General features: G+C 40.8%; 1 protein-coding gene across 1 annotated transcript in view; it reads right to left on the bottom strand.

The window, feature by feature from the left end:
* The window catches only part of EPHA6 (EPH receptor A6), an 841,299-nt gene that overhangs the window by 477,057 nt on the left and 344,258 nt on the right, over positions 1-19,984 (bottom strand).

Here is a 19,984-nt window from a genome sequence, read left to right on the forward strand (position 1 = left end):
TTTTTAATATCTTCAAGGCTAAAAAAAAAAAAAAAAATAAAAAAAAAATAAACAAAATAAGAGCTGGCCTTATGCTCAGAGACCTTCTCAAGCAAGAACTAGTTATGGTTTGATAACATTGCTTTATTATTATCATGTTTATTTATATTTTTTATGGCAAACAATTGTTGACCCCAAGAAGAATATACCTGTCAAAAAGGGACTACCAGTTGTTAATCTGGTTCAAATTTCTAATCTGAGTTTACAGAGGCCTCACAGGCACACTGTGAAAAGCCACAGACTGGGCTGCCAAGCTTGCTGCACTGTGTGCCTGACACTAAGTCCACCCTTCTAAAAGAACTCCTAGGATCAAAAGTCAACCCGTAGGACTGAGACTTTCCCCATTCAATGAGAGCTGTGCAGCTTTATCCTCATTTGCATCTTTACCAACTAATCAAAGGGCTCCATTCTGACCAATCAGGACAGTGCTACTTGGACAAATCAAACTGTGAAGATTCCTCATTCACATAGAAATGGATTAATCAGAGACCAGACGTGGGAACTTCTATCTATATAAGTCAGCCTCTTCACTGTCTCATTGGAGCATACTTCCAGTTTCCATTGAAGACTGTTTTTCAGCTGAAGAAGTAACACCAGAGCAGAGCTGTCTTGCTGGAGCTGAGCTGTGCCACAGGAGCTCTGACACTGGACTCTCCTTACCCAGGCCACCTCACTGGAGGTGTTTATCTGTTTCACAACTGAGCTGTTTTCATTGAATAAAGTCTCCTGCTTTGCTGCATCTCAAATCTTTGATTCCCGTTGGTGTCGAATTGGCGGCAATGACTTTTTGTTCACATAATTTTTCTATTTTATTATGTTGAAATAAATTCACTTTAAAATTCTGAATCAGTTAAAAAATGGGTAGACAAAATATTAAGTAAACAAGGTACATGTGCTATATACATAGGGCAGAAATCATAAAAATGACATGAAAATTATAAAATTTTCACAAAAAATTATGAACATAAAATGTAAATGAGTAAAGTTATATGTGAAAATTTTGTTGAACCTCATTTTCTCTTCACCTAAATCCATGTTGCCATTTTCAGTATACATTTTCCCAGGAATGGAAGACCTACCAAAAAAGAAGCCTATGCTAGATGTGCATCCATGGTTCTGAATGGTGGGGGGCTTAGTTGTTTCTGGTCTTAAAGAAAACACTGCTAGCCATTTTTTAAATGAACAGTTATACAAAATAAAGGAAGAGTAATTTTCCAGTGACAAACTACTTATGTTATTCCAATGTATTTTCACAAAAGGCAAAAGGCTCTATTTAAAAATTCACAAAAATCCAAATTTAACAATAAATCTATGCATAAGGCTTCTGCCTGTGTATTTAGGACAAAAAGAAAAAAACTGCCATTTGATTTTTTTTTTTTTTTAATGTCTTCGTCTGGTTTGGGATTCAGGGTAATAGTGACTTCATAAAATGATCTTGGGAGCCTTTCTTCCTCTCAAATTTTTTGAAATAGTTTGAGAAGAACAGATGTTAATTCTTCTTTAAATGTTTGGTAAAATTCATCTCTGAAGCCACCCAGTTCCAGTGGCTTTTGAGTACTGGGAGCTTTTTGATCACTGATTTGATTTTATTAGTAGCATTTCAGGCGGTTCAGATTTTCTGTTTCTTCTTGACTCAGTCTTAAGAGATTGTATGTTTCTAGGAATGTATCCATTTCTTCCAGATTGTTCAATCTGTTGGCATATAATTGCTCATAGTATTTTCTTATAATTTTTTTGTATTACCGTGGAGTCAGTTGTCACTTCTCTTCTTTCATTTCTGTTTTTATTCATTTGGGTTCTCTCTTTTTTGCGATGAGTCTGGTTAAAGGTTTATCAATTTTGTTTATCTTTTCAAAGAACCAGCTCTTGGTTTCATTGATTTTTTCTATTGTTTGTTTTTTTTTTTTAGATTCTATTTTGTCTACTTACACTTTGACTTCTATTATTTCTTTCTATTCACTTTGGGCTTTGATGTTATTTTCCCTAGTTTTTCTTAGTGTAAGGTTAGATTGTTTGAGATTTTTCTTGTTTCTTGAAGTAAGCCTATATTGCTATGCACTTCCCTCTTAGGACTGCTTTTGCTGTGTCCCATTGATTTTAAGTGTTGTGTTTTATTTTTCATTTGTCTCAGGGTATCTTTTGATTTCTTCCTTGATCTCATTGTTAACCCATTCATTGTTCAGTAGCATGTTATTTCTCCTCTATATATGTTATGTTTTTCAGCTTTTTTCTTGTAATTGATTTCTAGTTTCATACTATTGTGGCTGGAGAAGACACTTCATATACTTCAGTCATCTTAAATTTACTGAGACTTGTTTTTTGGCCTAACATGTGATCTATCCTGGAAAATGTTCTGTGTGTACATGAGAAGAATGTATATTCTGCTGCTTTGTGGAGAAATGCTCTAAAATATCAATTAAATCCATCTAGTCTAGTGTATCATTTAAGGACACTGTTTCCTTGCTTTTCTGTCTGGAAGATCTATCCATTGGTATCAATAGGGTGGTAAATTTTCCTGTTATTACTGTATTGATGTCAATCCCTCTCTTTATGTATGTCAATATCTGCTTTATATATTTCAGTGCTCCCATATTGGGTTTGTATATATTTACTAGGTTTATATCCTCTTCTTGGATTGATCCTTTTATCATTATGTAACATCCTTTTTTGTCTCTTGTTATAGCCTTCGTTTTAAAGTCTATTTTGTCTGATGTAAATATTGCTACTCCAGCTGTTTTTCCATTTCCATGAAATATCTTTTTCCATCCCTTTACTTTCAGTCCACATGTGTCTTTTAATCTCTTGTAGGTCTCTTGTAGGTAGCATATATATGAGTCTTGTTTTCTTATCTATTCAGCTACCCTATGTCTTTTGATTTAATCCACTTAAAGTGATTATTGATAGGTACATAGTTATTGCTGTTTTATTATTCATATTTATGTTTTTTTTCTTCCTTTTCTTCTTAAAGAAGTCCCTTCAACATTTGTTGTCATAGTGGTTTGGTGGTGCTGAATTCCTTTAGCTTTTTCCTCTCTGGGGAGCTCTTTATCTCACTTTTAATTTTAATTGATAGCCTTGCTGGTTACAGGACCTCCTTTATTGGAAGTCTTTGCTTTTCATCACTTTGAATATTTCATGCAAATCCTTTCTAGCCTGCAAAGTTTCTGTTGAGAAATCAGCTGACATTCTTTTTGAAGTACCCTTATAATTTACTAGCTGCCTTTCTCTTGCTGCTTTTGGAATTCACTCTTTGTCTTTAACCTCTGCCATTTTAATTATGATGTGTCTTGGTGTGGTTATCTTTGGGTTCACCTTTTTTGGGACACTCAGCACTTCCAGAACTTGTATGTCTATTTCCTTCACCAGATTTGGGAAGTTTTCAGTTATTATTTCCTCAAATAGGTTCGCAATTCCTTGCTTTCTCTCTTCTCTTTCTGGTATCTCTGTGATGTAAAGGTTATTAACTTGATGCTTTCCCAGAGATCCCTTAAAACTATTCTTATTTAAATTTTTTTTTTTTCTTTTCTGTTCTGACTGGGCATTTTCTGCTACCATGAATTCCAAATTGCTGATTCAATCCTATTCTTTTCACTGAAATAATCTATTCTTCCCCTAAGTTCATTGAGCATCCTTATAACCATTGTTTTGAACTCTATCTGGTAGATTGCTTGTCTCCATTTTGCTTAGTTCTTTTTCTGGAGTTTTCTCCTGTTTTTTTTTTTTTTTTTTTTCATTTGGGACTTGTTTTTTTATTTTCTCATTATGGCTGCCTCTTTATGTTCATTTCTATGTATTAGGTAGATCTATGTCACCCAGTCTTAGTGGGCTGGCCTTATACAGTAGGTGTTCTGTGTTGCCCACTGGCACAGTCTCCCTGATCACCTACATGGGCTGTGTGTGCCCTCCTATTGAAGTTAAGCCTTGATTCTGGCTAGCAGTCGGTGGGTGGCATTGACTCTCATGCTGACTGGTTATGAGAACTGGCCATGTCCACAGCATATGAGCTGCTGCATGGGGGCTGACCCCCATGCATGGAGTGGGATTCGCTCCAGTGGTTTGTGTGCCTGTTGAGACCACCCTTTATGTGTACCACTTGTGGAGCTAATCAGGTGGTGCTTTGTTGAGGACTATGCTAGCCTCTGGGTGTGCTAGTTCTGGAGCTACTTGGGAGGGACTCCTGAGCAGGCCAAGGTCAGCCTCTGCTTATGACTGGCCCAGGGCTACCTGGTAGGAGCTATAAAGCTATTTATGGTTGGTCTCTGCCTGTACTGGATCTGGAGGCACACTAGAGAGGCCATGTGGTGAATTGAGGCCAGATGCCACCAGTAGTGGGCCGCGGGTGGTATGCTGGTTGGATGAGGCATAGTCTCAGGGAGTCACCAGAATGGGGCAAGTGGTGTTCACCAGGTTAGCTCAGATTCAGATTTGGTGTCAGTGCTAAACCTGTGGCCACTTGCAAAAGTTCAGACCACACCAAGGCCATCTACTTCCCACTTCAGGCCCGCAGACCACAAGATTTGTTAAAAAAAAAATACTGTGGCTAGGGCTGCGGCTGATTATCTACCACCAAAATGTCTCCCAATAAGACTAGGCTTGTTGATTGATGCTGAAGGAGCCTTCTGCTGAGAGCGAGGTGTGAGGTTGGTTGCCCAGCAACAAAATTGCCAATGGCAATTTGTGAGTTGGATGGGGCGGGGTCTCAATTAGTCACTGGAGTAGAGTGAGCAAATCTATCAGGCCAATGCAGATTCATGGATGTGTTGGGGGAGGGCTCAACATAGGCAAGATGGTACTCACTTGTAGGCTGCATAGAAGGAGGGCTCTACAAAAGGGCAATGGTGGCTGTCTCTCCAGCCCTCGCACAGAAGCCACATGATTCAGTCTTTCCCTGTATGTCTCTGCCACTTCTTGAGCTGCTAGCTCTCTGCTGGAGCCCAAGGAGAATGCCTGCAAGTGAGGGAGTCTGTGCATGGGCCTGTTAAGGGGACACCTGGGTTTCCAGCTGCCTTCCATCTCACCCAGACAGTTGATATCTGAACCAATTTTCATAGCCTGATTTTGTAGGGACTCCTCTTCTTGGCATTGAAACCCTGAGCTGGTGTAGGGTTGGGGCCTCTCACTCCTCCAGCGGGACCTCCTCAGCTGAGATATTCCCCCAATGCTCAACCAACATGTGGCTGTTGGACCAGTCTGTTTAGCATCTCTATCCTTTCTATCAGCCTCAATGTGGCCTCCTCTTTATTCCTGAAGTTATAGGAGTTCTGTTCAGCTAGAGTTCAGATCATTCTCCAGGTTGACTTTTCATAATTTAGTTTCAATTTGAATATGGTCATGGGAGGAGGCCTACACGATGTTTACCTACTTTGCCATCTTGACCAGAACCTTTGGCTAGTGCAATTTTGAACACATAAATGTGTTCATTATATCCCCCTATTCAAAAAACTTTGATAATTTTCCATCATCATTACCATTACAATTTAAAATATTTACTTTGGATTACAAATTCACCCATGGTTTTACCCTACCTACAGTTTCAACCATATCAGATAAAGCTGTTTTCCTCTCACACTCCCCTTTTTTTAAGGTTTTGCCCTTCCACAGTCTATTCTCAAACCAGAAGGCAGTGATCTTCTTAAAACATACATCAGATCATGTTACCACCAGGCTCAGAGCCTTCCAATGGCTTTCCGTTCTCCTAAAGTAAAGCCAATTTCCCCATTAACTGCCTGCCAGGCGTTGCACGATTTTATTCTCTACCCATTCCTGTGACCCTGCTTTTATCATCTTCTACCTCTTTTCCATCAGGTATTCTGCTTTAGCCACACTGGCCTCCTTCAGAATATTGGACACCCCAAAAATACTCCTGCCACTTGACCTTTAGTATTTGTTCTTACCCAGCTACCTGCATGGTTTGTTCCCTCCCTTACATCAGGGTTAAATTTAACCAAAGAAGTGAAAGACCAGTACAATGAAAACTACAATGTTTTGATGAAAGAAATTGAAGAAGACACAAACAAAAGGAAAGATAATTTATATAATTAATATTGACTCAAATAATTAATATTGTTAAAATGTTCATACTATCTAAAGCAATTGATAGACTCAATGCAGGCTCTATCAAAACTCCAAAGGTATTTTTCACAGATATGGGAAAAAAAATCTTAAAATTTGTATAGAAACACAAAAGACCTGAATAGCCGAAGCAATCATCAAAAAGAAGAACAAAGCTGGAGGCATCACATTTCCTGATTTCAAGCTATACAACAAAATTAGAGTAAATAAAACAGTATGGTACTAGTAGAGTATAGGAAAGGAATAGAGAGTTCAGAAATAAACTCCTGCATAAATTGCTAACTAATATTTGATAAGGGAGCCAAGAATACCCAATGGGGAAAGGATAGTCTCTTCAAAAAATGATTCTGGGAAACCTGGATAACTATATAAAGAATAACTATAGAAAGGAAAATGAAATTGGACCGCTTCCTTATACCACTCACAAAAATTAACTCAAAATGGATTAGAGACTTAAACAAGACTTAAAATTGTAAAACTAGAAGAAAACATAGGTGAACAGCTCCTTGATATTCATGTAGGCAATAATTTTTTTTGAATGTGACAGCAAAAGCACAAGCAACAAGAGCAAAAATAAACAAATGGGACTACACAAAACTAAAAAAGTTCTGCTTAGCAAAAAAAAAAACCAAAAAAAAAAAAAAAATGAAAAGGCTAATAATGAAAAGAGAGAAAATACTTGCAAGCCATATATCTAATAAAAGGTTAATATCCAAACATATAAAGAACTCATACAATGCAATAACAAAAAACCCAAACAATTTATTAAAAAATGGGCAGAGGAAGTGAATAGACATTTCTCTAAAGAAAACATATAAATGGCCAACAAACTCATGAAAAGCTGCTCAACATCACTAACTGTCAGGTAAACATGAACCAAACCTATGAGATACCACCTCATACTTGTTAAAATGGCGATCATCAAGACGACGAGATAACAAATGTTGGTGAGGATGTGGAGAAAAGGGAAGCCTATGCACTATTGGTGGGAATTTAAATTGGCGCAGCCACTATAAAAAACAGTATGGAGGTTCCTCAGAAAATTTAAAATAGAGCTACCAGATGATCCAGCAATCCCACTTCTGGGTATATAGCCAAAGGAAATGAAAACAGGATATTAAAAAAAAAAAAAATTGCACTCCTGTATTGCCGCATTATTCACAACAGCCAAATATAGAAACAACCTAAGTGTCCATCAACAGAGGAATACCTAAAGAAGATCTACAGTAATTTTATTTTTTAGCTTCCATCCATACTACTATAGCTTTATTATGCAAATTAAATTGTTTGGACTACTGCATTCATCTCAGGTCTACCTGCCTCTGTTCAAATCTACTCTCTAGTCACTGTATAGGTATATGATATCTTTGATTTTGACTGTTGGCTGCAAAGCCTTAAAGATATACTATCTGGCCCTTTACAGAAAAAGTTTCTAACACCTTGTCTATAGAATAACAGCTTTATTATGATGGAATTGCATGCAAAAAGCTGCATATAAATTGTACAATTTGATAAGTTTTGACTACAACAATCAAGATGGTGAACATATCCATCAACCTCAAAAGTTTCCTTGTGCCCCTTTATTTTCACCTATTTTAATTTTTATATTGAAAATATATTTACTATAAGTAGTACATACCTGGATCTTTCTTTTAAATCTACATTGATAAATGCCTTTGCCTTTTAATTTGTATGTTTAGACTATTTACATTTAATATGACTACTGACATATTAAATGTAAATAGTCTATCTTGCTCTTTGTTTTCTATTTATTCCATCTGTTCTTTGTTCTAGTTTCTTCTCTTTCTGCCTTCTTTTAGAATGATTACATGCTTTTTATGATTTCATTTTATCTCCTTGGTTGGTTTATTTGCTTATTAGCAATACTCAGCTGAACACTCACAGAACCTCTGCAGCTCTCTGGAGTTCTATTTCAGAAGAGCATTCTCCTCCTTCATATTCTGTCTTGTCAAGTCTATCTGTCTTGGTCGACTTGGACTTTCATATCTGTCTTCTCAATCTTCAAAAAGAATATACTGTGTTCTGTTAGGGTCCCTCCTCCCTGCAGCATGGCATGGACATTTTCAAGACACTGAGTTGGGCCAACTATAAGACTATCCTCTGTCATTTACCATCTCTCTGTGATCATTGTCTTACAGTACCTGATATTTTATGTCTTAAAAAATTTTTTTTGATGTATTTTTCATGGGTTTACTTTATTTCACATGGTAGATGTTACCATATCTTGGTTATAGGTAAAAATCAGACTGCTTTAGTAACCCTGAATTCTTATTTTTATAATTGTCTTATTTACTCCTTTCTATAATGTCTTTCTTCAATCTACCACACTTAGTTTCTTAAAGATATGCTTTAAAAATTTTTTCAAAGTACAATGGAATACTACTACCATCTACTAGAATGCCTAAGGTGAAAAAGACACACAATACTAAGTGTTGGTGAGAATATGGGGCAATATGAGCTCTCATACATTGTTGGAGAAGTTTAAATTGGTGCTACCACTTTTGGTAACTATTTGGCAGTATCTACTATAGATGAACGTAGATGCATCTTCTGACATACCAATTCTACTCCTTGGCATAAACAAACTAGAATAGCATAAAGTGAAAGCAGCTTTTCTCCCTACCGGCAGTCTAACCAAGTTCCATTGCTAAGTGAATTATTACTCTTCCATTTGATTTTTATTTTCTGCAATTTTGTTAACATCTTGACCTTTCTCACCTGATATATTTTTTTCTCCCTTCACCCTTTGCTTTGTCCTTGTTAGTGTAAACCTTCTATATCCCTTTACTCCTTTTGGTGAAATGTTCTGAGGTAATGAATGTAAATTGATACATTCAACCAACTACATTTAACAAAAAGTTTACACTTTACTAAATTTCTAATTATATAATTTGAGTGAGTCTATTTAGTAGAAAAATTAAATTACAAACAACTCATTATTTATGAAATATTTGTGAAACAGTTTCTTGATTTTCTGTTGCCATGTGCTTACTGATGAAAGTAGCAAGAATGTTAAAAACATAAATACAATGTAATCTGGTAATAGTGGATCTATAAAATATAAAACATATATTTTCATAAAATTACAGAATAAATTATCTCAGTTAAAAAAGTTTTCTGTTGCAAAAATATGTTTATGTGATTGCTTAAATAATAAAATATATACATATTATAAAGGTCAAAGTATTTTTATAGAAAAGCATGTACTAAAGGCACATGTAATGAATATAGTTATTGAAATACCACTAATACTAATGAAGTGCATAGCTTGCAATACAATTTCCCTTATAGATGTTTGAAATTTCACTGTCTTCAGAAAATTGAAGTCTCTGGGTATTGATTGAAATACAGTTGGAAAGTACTACTTACACACACACACACACACACACACACACACACACACACCTCTGCTAAAACATCAAGAAATATATGACCTGTTTCACACATACATTATTTTAAAAATTGAATAAAAATTGAATGGTTAGGCTATATGTTGCTAACAATTGTTTTTTTTGTTTGTTTTTTTAGATTTATTTTTACTATCAGAGAACTCTAAGCAAAAGACCATGTGAAATCCTAGTTGGCATATCACGCTCTCATCATTCTCATCATTTGATGACATAATGAAATCATTCAGTGATGAAATGTTCAAATCATTCTCATTATTTGATGAAATACTGAATTATGTGACAGGAACTATTATTAATATAATTAACTGTTTTTCTCCCATCTATGTTCAATAGTCTGTAAGTTCAGATAAACTTGAATGATTTATCAGTAAAATATGTGATCTGTATCATTTCTCACAACAAAATTCACAAAATTTAAGAAATTGAGATAAGCAGTATCATTACTGTTTTCTTAGATGCTATTCTACAGTTATAAAAATTAAATTTTGCTGTCATGTAAGTTGAGAAGGCTGGGAAGATTAGAGAATTGAAAAATAAAAAAAGGAAAGAAAAAAACCCTAAAACCTAAAGGTTAATAAACATAAATCTTGTTTCTTCAGAATAACCTATTAAAAACAACCCCCAAAAATCTCAAGAACAAATATAAGTCTATTAATATTAAATTATAGATTGTGCTTCAAAATATTCGAACAAACCATCCTTGCTGGGGGGCTATTATAAAATCCACATGAGATAATGTATATAAAAAGTGTCCTGATACTAATTCTAATTTCTCACTGCTACCAAGGAAATGTTTAAAGGGACATCTTCTTAAATAAGATATTAGAAAAACCATCAGATCTACAAAAATGTACTATTGGTTATGATTTTCATCTTAAAGAATCAGCGAAAGGGACTTTGGTTCTGGAAAGCATGGAATAAGCAAGAATACTTCTTCTTCTTTCTCTAAAAGACCAGGTTTCAGATAAGCAGTGAGGTTTTAAACTTTTGGTTCGGTAAAGAATAGAACACCAATCTAGAAACTATGTACTGGTTATTTTGTTTGTTTGTTTGTTTGTTTATATGACACAATAAGATCTATAAACTCTGGGCACAATACCCCCAGCAGATATTTGAGGGCCCTAAAAAGTAAGAAGCAGCAAGAATATTGGAGAAGATCAATATTGAAGTATTACCAAGCTGGTGATGAGTTTACCACTCTTCCCTTCCTTACCCGGCTACCCACCTCCTTCAATGTTTGGGCTGTAGCATGGACTGAATATACTGAAAAGCTGAAAGTGGACACCAGGTCACAGACAGAGCTTTAGGACAAGCTTGCTCATCTTGGCTCTGTAAGTGGAAATGGCATTCCTAATACTCATGAGAGAATGTGGAAATCCCTTCTTTCTTCTTTCGTTGTTTCTCTCTCTCTTTTTTTCTCTTCTGTCTTCTCTTGCTCAGCCCTCAAGCAATCATGTAGTAGTTGTGGTGGTGGTGGCCAATAATGGGAGTCCACAAGAACCAAAATTCTTAAAAAGGAAAAACTTCCTCTCCCTTAACTGAAACTGTGGTTCTGAGAGGCTGGAGTCAATCTCCATTACATTTCTTTTTCTAACTGTCTTCCTCTCCCTTGCCCCTTGATGCAGATGCAATTGCAGAAGTGTACAGCAGACTAAAGAAAGCCCAACCAGCCTTCTAACCAAGAGACATTAAAGGGGAGTCATAGGGAGCTGGAAAGCAGTGGGAAGAACGTGGAGTAGAGGTGCTTGGGTAAACAATCCCATACACTTGTTTATGAGCCGCTGGGCTTACTTCCACACTGTACGTATGTGGAACTGATTTCATTTAATAGACCAAAGATTTTGCAAACTGAACCAAAAGACCACTGTCCAGATCTCAGACTAGCCATGAGGTTTTAAACTTTTGGTTAGGTAAAGAAGAGAACACCAATCTAGAAACAATGTACTGATTATTTTGTTATTTTTTCCCTTATATGACACAATAAGCTAAACAAGGATATATACTGACAAACTCAGGTAAGCTGCCATTAACAAGCCTAAAGTGAATATAATAGATCTTTGTTTTATCTTCCACTATTTTTTCTCATTTATAGATTCATTATTTATATGTTGAAGATAATTGAAAAACACATTCATTCAAGACATAAACAAGTGTCAAAGGCAGGGAATTACTTAGAATATAAACTCAGAAATACTTTAGTAGACTGAGGCTGGTGACATGCAAAGTTAAAATTCTAAAGCTGTTTCTAGCGTTAGAGTAAGGTAAGCATTTTTATTCTCGAGTTAAGATAAGGTATGAAGACCAAAAGTTTTATCTTAGTAGTTTATAGCAATAGACCACATTTTTATTTTTATTACCACTTTGAATACAGTCTGATAATAATACTGGCACAAAATGAAAAGGTAACTATATTTTTTCTAAAAATAAATACAGATCACATTTAAGTGTTCCAACATTCATCTTCTAAATGTGATTTGTATTTAATATGGTGCTCTTAAGTATATTTTAGTCAACCAAACTTAAGACTACATCAATACTACTTCCTTCATATTTAGCACTTCTTTTTAAAAAATATGCTTGTTGACTCTGTCAACATATTTTCAAGTACACTGAAATGCTATTTAATTTTTTATCCCTTAATTGAAGATTCTTTCCTATTTTACTGTTTTTCTAGACATCCAGTAATGACAGTTTCTAACTTTTTATTTTAATATTCCTTTCTCACACACTCCTTAAGCCAGAGTAAATTTATTTTTATGAATACGTCAAACTATCCCCAAAGAAAAAACACCCAGTGATTCACTACAAATTAATAATAATAACTACAACTCCAAGGAAGATTGCAGACTAGGTAAAAGCAGGGTTCGTATCCTCCCAGATCCACATTGAAACTACAACCAAATTATAAAATAATCAACATGGAGGATCACCTGAAGTCCAGCTGATTATAACACGTATATCTGATAATATAAAGAAGGAGCTACATCAAAGCTGGTAGGAGGGGCAACATCATAAATCAGGCTGAACTCATGCCCCTCAGTGGTGGAGGATCACTGGGAGGGAGAGCAAGGCTGCAGAGGCTCTCTTGAAGGAGCGGCGGCGTCCTGGCCTCATTCTGGGGCTCTCCAGCCCAGGGTCCCAGCCCAGGGAAGAGTTTCCAATAAATCTGACTGTAAAAAACAAAGGGGATTCCAGCAGTCTGGGCAAAACCGAAGGAGATTGAAACCCTAGATGTCCCTTTGAAGGGCTCACACACAGGCTCTCTGACCTGTGGACACTCACCTGGGACACTATCAGTGGGTGAGAGGCACGAGTGGGATTCATACTGGGAAAGTTTGCATTACCTGGAGCCAGAACGAGGCTGGATGGGCAGCCACCTTTGTGCCTTAGTCCAGCACCCCTACTGGGCAATCTACAGAACATGCTAGTTTGAGGGTACAGACCCCTCCCAAAGGGCTAGCAGGAAGCTCTGGCCTGAGGAATTCAGCCCGCCCCATCTAACCTGCAGATTGCCTAGGGCTTTTGTTTCTGGATGGCTGCCACATGCCCTGCACCATTTCAGGGCCAAACATTCACAGCATGCACCTAGGTCCGTGAGAGAGCATTTCGGAGACAGTTTCAGGCAGATCACTACTGCCAACACGAACTTGGGTGGATCTCGGGGATCTGCGGGCCAGTCCCAGACAGCTGCTGGTCTTGCTGTGATCTGGGATTTTCATGGGAACATGTGAATGGTTACTGAAGTTGCAGCAAGACTGAGAATATACTGATCTGACAGTCATTGTCTCCCTGAGACCCTGCCCCACCCAACCAACAAATTTCCCCAGGCAGTCCACTGACTGTCAGCCTCCATGGCACAGCCCCTCCCCTGGGGTCTCCTAATCCACACAAGCAACTAACTTTGGCTAGCACAGTATGGTCATTGCAGGGAAATCAGTTGCAGTCAGATCCCTTCTGACTACAAGAGCTTCAGTATTGCCTTGGGAGATTGTAGGGGTCTGCGGAAACACACCAGATGGCAGCTGGTCTCACTATGATCTGTGACTACAACAGGAATGCCTGGGAACAGAAGGTGTAGCAAAACTGAAGCTGTATTGGCCTGACAGCCCTTGTCTCCCTGAGATTCTGCTTCACTCAAGCCACAAAATGCCTGCAGCCCATTGACAGGCAGCCTCTCTTGCCCTGCTTTTCTCTGAGGTTACGCATTCTGCACAGGCAAGAGACCTTAGCTAGTGCAGTGAGTGTATTTGGGGGAAAACAGGTGTGGGCAGACTACTGCTGCCTGTATGAGCTGCAATATCTCTTGAGGGGATCTCAGGGTCTTAGGGATCGTGCCAGCACAAGATACAGTATCGCTTGGGCAAATCTCAAGGGTTTTGTGGGCCCACCGCAGATAACAGTAGGTCTCACAGTGGTAACTGACATTAGTGGGAGCTCACAGTCCCACAGATAGCAGCAAATCTGGTACTGGGTAGGCCTGACAGCCCTGTGCCTCACTAAAATAACAAATTACCTGTGGCAAGCCTGCTTCCAGGCAACCCAGTCCCATCCTGTGCTTTCCTTGGGTCACAAATTCAACAGCAGACAATATCACTCAGTTCATGCGGTCCACGCAAAGTCCATTTATCCAGAAGAAGCATTCACTGGCAGGCCACAAACTCATGCCTATGAGCTTCAGTAAGTCTTAAACAGAGCTTGGGTATTTGCAGGCCCTAAGCGGGCAGTGTGCTGGCTGGAAAATTACTGGTTGGCCATCATCCATGGGAACATAACGCTCTAACAATAAGCTTTCTGCTTCTGTACCCCCACTTGCACAACCGACCTGTGGTTTGACAGTTAGTAAAAAGAAGTAAAATAGACTTGTGTGTTCAAACAGAATGAAGAATGGGGTTTAGGGCTTAAAAACCCTGTACCTCTACATTACGGGGCTGTTTGATTTGGGGTCTGTGTACCCCTGGCAGACCCAGCTGGCTGAATAAAGAGTGTGTTTCCTATAACTCACTGATTTCTGGTGGTCTATTGGGGGCTGGCAGCTACAACATTTGGAGGCCCCAGCGAGATCTCAGGGAGTGGCCCTGAGATCTAAAGACTGGACTGGCCTCCGAAGCAGTTGCTGTCCCTGTTACAGACTCAAAGGGGTGACCACCCTGAGATGTTCCAGGGCCTTTGAACACCATGGCGGGGTGAATGCAATCATCAAGGACTCAACTTTTAAGATACACTCTGTTCCTGATTCCACCAGGAATCTCCGAGGCCTCGGTGTCTGGATAAAAAGGTACCTTTCTGTTGACCAGTCGTTGGGGGTCTGTGGAGAGACTGGATGCAGTCATATCTCCCAGACCATGGCCAGGCCATGGGACGCCGCCTCCTGTGCCCTGTCATTGGGTTCTGTCTATTGTCTTTGGTCTTGTCTAGGTTGTAGGTGGCGGACCTCTCCGGGTCCACCTACACCCCAGTAATTGTTCTCGTCTGAGTGTCTGTCTTGTGTTTTCCGTGCAAGCGATGGGGGGAGGCCCGAGTTCACAGAAGACACCCTTGGGGTGTCTCTCACGACATTTCAAAGAAGGGTTTGTAGAGGGAGCTGACTATGACATAAAGTTTTCTCCAGGCAGACTAAGAACATTGTGTGAAGTTGAGTGGCTGTCTTTTGGTGTAAACTGGCCTCCGAAGGGTTCTTTTGACAGGGGTTTAGTGAGGAATGTTTGGAAGATTGTCACAGGAAACCTGGGACATCCTGATCAGTTTCCCTACATCGATCAATGGTTAAATTTGTTCAGAACCCCCCTCCTTGGCTCCGCCAGTGTGACCTTTCTCTAGGGGCACCAGTCTTAGTTGTGGGCACCCCGAAATATACGGCAACCAAATCTCCAAGACAGCCCAGTCCCTCAGTCCTCCAATCTCTGCCGAAGGACAGTGACCTTCCCCCACCCTATAATCCAGGACAACAGAGGCCAAATAGTACTGCCTCACCTCCTTGGACGTGGACAGGTAACCCCTATGGACCTCCCGCTCCCACTCTGGGTGGGGCACCAGCCGATATCACCACCCCAGCCATCCTCCCCTTGTGAGAAGCACCACCCCAGGGACATCACACAGACAGGCCCTTTATGGTTTACGTGCCTTTCTCGACTAGTGACCTGTACAACTGGAAGGCACAGAATCCGCCTTTCTTTGAGAAACCCCAGGCATTAATGGGACTCTTAGAAAGTGTCTTTCAGACTCACTGCCCCACCCGGGACGACTGTCAATAGCTTTTAGTTACCCTCTTCACCGCGGAAGAATGTGGAAGAATGCGGATGCATTCGAGCTGAAGCACAAAAGATAGCTGCGGGAGGGAAAAATGTTGAGGAAGCACGGGAACAGATTGAGTTGGAATTTCCCTCCACCTGCCCAGACTGGGGACATAATTCTCAGGCAGGGAGAAGGGCATTAGATTGGTACCACCAGATTCTAACTGAGGGAATTTGGATGGCTGCCCGTCAGCCAACTAACCTTTCTAAGGTAACTGAAGTTATATAGGGACCTCAGGAATCCCCTGGAGCGTTTCTTGAATGACTGCAGGAGGCGTACTAGGTATACACCTCCATTGATCCTGAGGCCCCTGAGAACCAGCAGGCAATTAATGTAGCCTTTGCTACTCAGGCAGCCCCTGATATTAGGCATAAACTGCAAAAATTAGAAGGTTTTGCAGGGATGAACCTGTCCCAACTTGTTGAGATAGCCCAGAAGGTATTCAACCACAGAGAGGCACAGGATGACCCCAAATGCATGGTTAAAATAATGGTAGCTGTCATGCAGGAGGAAAGACCAGGAAAAACTAGGGCACGACAAGGGAGGTCACAAAAAGACCCACGTAAGGGTCGCACACCCCTAGGGAAAAATCAATATGCCTACTGCAAGAAAGAAGGCCATTGGAAGAATGAATGTCTTGAGAAAAACATGAAAGACCAGGGAAACTGCAAGACTAAAATCCTTGTCACTGAGGAAGAGGACTGATGGGGCCGGGGCTCCTACACACTAAGCCCCCAGGAGTCCAAGGCAGCCTTAAAAATTGGGGGCAAAACTGTTAACTTCCTGGTGGACACAGGGGCTACCCACTAAGTGTTACTTGATCCAGAGAGATCAATCTCCAAGGGGCAATGGGCAAAACACTAGAATACCCATGGACCACTGAAAGGACTGTAGATCTGGGGTGAGGGATAGTGACCCATTCTTTCCTCATAATTCCAGAATGTCTGGCCCCACTTCTTGGTAGAGACCTACTCCAAAAACTAAGGGCTACTATCACATTCGGAGATAGTACACCTCAGTTGTCCATGTCTGCCCCGTCAACTATCTTAGTTACCTGTCCTCTATCTGAAGACTACTTCCTCTATGAGAAGGAAGAAAATGTAGACCCGTCCACGGGGCCCTTACTAGACAGACTCCTGATAGAATATCCAGAGGTATAGACTGAAAGCAATGCCTCAGGGTTGGCTAGGCACCAAGCCCTGGTAGCGGTGAGCTTAACCACTACCATGACCCCTGTCTGGGTTAAGCAATACACGATTGCCCCAAGATGCCAAAATAGATATAAGGAAGCATATCCAGCAGCTGCAGGAAGCGGGGATTCTCGTGCCATGCCAATCACCATGGAACACTCCCTTGCTCTCAGTCCAGAAGACTGGTACTCAGGATTACTGGCCAGTACAAGACTTAAGAGAAGTTAATAAGAGGGTTGAAACCATCCACCCAACTGTACCCAACCCATACACTCTCTTAAGCTTGCTACCTCCCGAGAGAACTGTTTATACTGTATTAGATTTAAAAGATGTTTTCTTCAGCATTCCCCTAGCCCCCAGCAGCCAGCCTATCTTTTCCTTTGAGTGGACAGACCCAGAGGAGGGATTCTCGGGCCAACAAACCTGGACGTGTTTACTGCAAGGATTCAAAAATTCTCCTACTCTATTTGATGAGGCCCTAAGTGCAGATTCCGTCCCTTCCATCAACGTAATCTTGACTGCACGTTACTCCAGTATGTTGATGATTTACTATTAGCAGTTGAAACCGAGGAGATCTGTCTCGCGGCAACCAGGGACTTACTCGGCACCCTAGAGGCATATGGGTACTGAGTCTCCACTGTGCACCCAGTCGGTAGCCTACCTTGGGTATACCCTCAAAGGAGGAAAACGGACTTTCTCCTGGCAGAGAATTGAAGCCATTCTCCAGATTCCAGTTCCCACCACCAAGAGACAAGTAAGAGAATTCCTTGGGGCGGCGGGCTATTGCAGACTTTGGATTCCTGGGTACGCAGAGAGCACAAAGCTCTTGTACTCAGCTACAGGAGGAAATCAATTGGACAGAGACAGAACAGAAGGCCTTTGAGCTCCTCAAGCATATTGGCCCCAGCCTTTGTTCTTCTGCACATCACCAAGGGATTTCATCTTTTTGTGATTGAGACCAAGGGAATCACCAAAGGGGTCCTAACCCAAATACTAGGCCCATGGAGCTGACCAGCAGCCTATCTATCAAAGAGACTAGAATCGGTGGCCTCTGGATGGCCACGCTGCCTACGAGCCATAGCAGCGATGGCTCTCCTAGTCAAAGAAGCTGATAAACTCACCCTTGGGCAGAATCTAGACATTACTCATGCGGCAGAGGCCCTTCTCTGCAGTAGCTCAGAACGATGGATGACTAACTCCAGAATCACTCAATACCAGGCTCTCCTCCTTGACCAGCCAAGGATTAGCTTCTCCAAAGCTACTGTCATCAACCCAACCAGTCTGTTGCCAGACCCAGACCCTGAGACTCCCCGTTCATGACTGCATAGATTTCACTGATGCTGTGTGTTCCTCATGGCCAGACCTCAAAGACTCTCCTCTGCCTGAGGCCGATGAAGTTCTGTTCACGGATAAGAGCAGCTTCATGCAGGAAGGAAGAAGGTACGCTGGGGCAGCGGTCATAATTCTAACTGGCACCATCTGGTCACAAGCTCTTCCCCATGGGACTTCTGCTCAAAAGGCCAAACTCATCACCCTCACTGAGGCACTAAGATGGGGAAAGGATAAGGCAGTCACAATATACACTGACAGCTGATACGCCTTTGCCACTGTACATGTACAGGGAGCCATCTACAAGGAAAGAGGGCTTCTGACTTCAGCTGGGAAGGACATTTAAGAACAAAAAGGAGATTTTAGCCTTACTTGAAGCCATATGGATGCCTAAGGCTTTTGCTATTGTTCATTGTAAAGGGCATCAAAAAGGGAATAGTCCCGAGGCTGAGGGAAACCGACAAGCCGATGCAGAGGCAACAACAGTGGCCAAAAGGCCAGTGGGGCCCCCAACACATCTACTGACTGTTGTCCCTTACCCAGAACTGCCTCCGTCTCTGACCTATACAGCGGAAGAGAACATATATTTTCAAGATAAGGGAGCCACTAGGAACCAACAGGGGTGGTGGACGACCCCAGATGGAAAAATTGGGCTTTCACGGGCCCTTCGAAGGATTCTCCTCCACCAACATCAGACTAGGGCAAAATAAGATGCTCCAAGCTTTAGAACCCTACTTTCACTTGTTAGAAGGGAGAAGAACTGCAGAGGAGATTGCCTCATGATGCCCGGCTTGTGCCCAAGTTAATCTAAAGAAAGGGAAGATAGAAGAACCTAGGTATAGGGAAAGAGGAACTTATCTGGGGGACCACTGGGAAGACAATTTCACTGAGGTAATCCCAACTGTGGGGGGCTACAAATATTTACTTGTTTTCATAGACATCTTTTCAGGATGGGTAGAGGCCTTCCCCACCAGGAAAGAGACTGCCTTAGTAGTTACTAAGAAACTACTACAAGAAATCCTCCCTCGATTTGGTCTCCCTGGAACGTTAGGGTCAGATAACGGGCCAGCCTTCGTAGCAAAGGTATCACAACAATTGGCTAACTACCTAAATTTGCGATGGAAACTTCACTGTGCCTACTGGCCCCAAAGTTCGGGCCAAGTAGAGTGAATGAATCAGACCCTAAAAGAGACATTAGTCAAGTTAGGATTAGAAACTGGTGGCACCTGGATAGAACTCCCTTTTGCTCTTCTCCGAGCCAGGTGTACTCCGTATATTAATAGATTCACTTCATTTGAAATTTTCTTTGGAAAACCCCCACCTTCAGTACCTAGAATAGGAGATGAGAAAAAGGCAGAACTACGTAACCTTGTCTTAAGTCTTTACAGGTCCTTCAAAGTGTACAAAAGGAGATTTGGTTCCGGGATCGTGTTGCTCACTCAGCCCCGGGGGACAGACTTCCCCATCAGTTTCAGCCTGGGGACTCTGTGTGGATCCGGAAGTTCGCTTCCAAAGGACTAGAACCCAAATGGAAAGGACCCTTCACTGTCTACCTGACGATGCCCACTGCAGTTAAAGTAGATGGCATCTCATCATGGATTCATCACTACCACGTGAAGACAGCACAAGAGT

The sequence above is a fragment of the Pteropus vampyrus genome, unplaced genomic scaffold, assembly GCF_000151845.1.
Source record: "Pteropus vampyrus isolate Shadow unplaced genomic scaffold, Pvam_2.0 Scaffold26, whole genome shotgun sequence".
Lineage (NCBI taxonomy): Eukaryota > Metazoa > Chordata > Mammalia > Chiroptera > Pteropodidae > Pteropus > Pteropus vampyrus.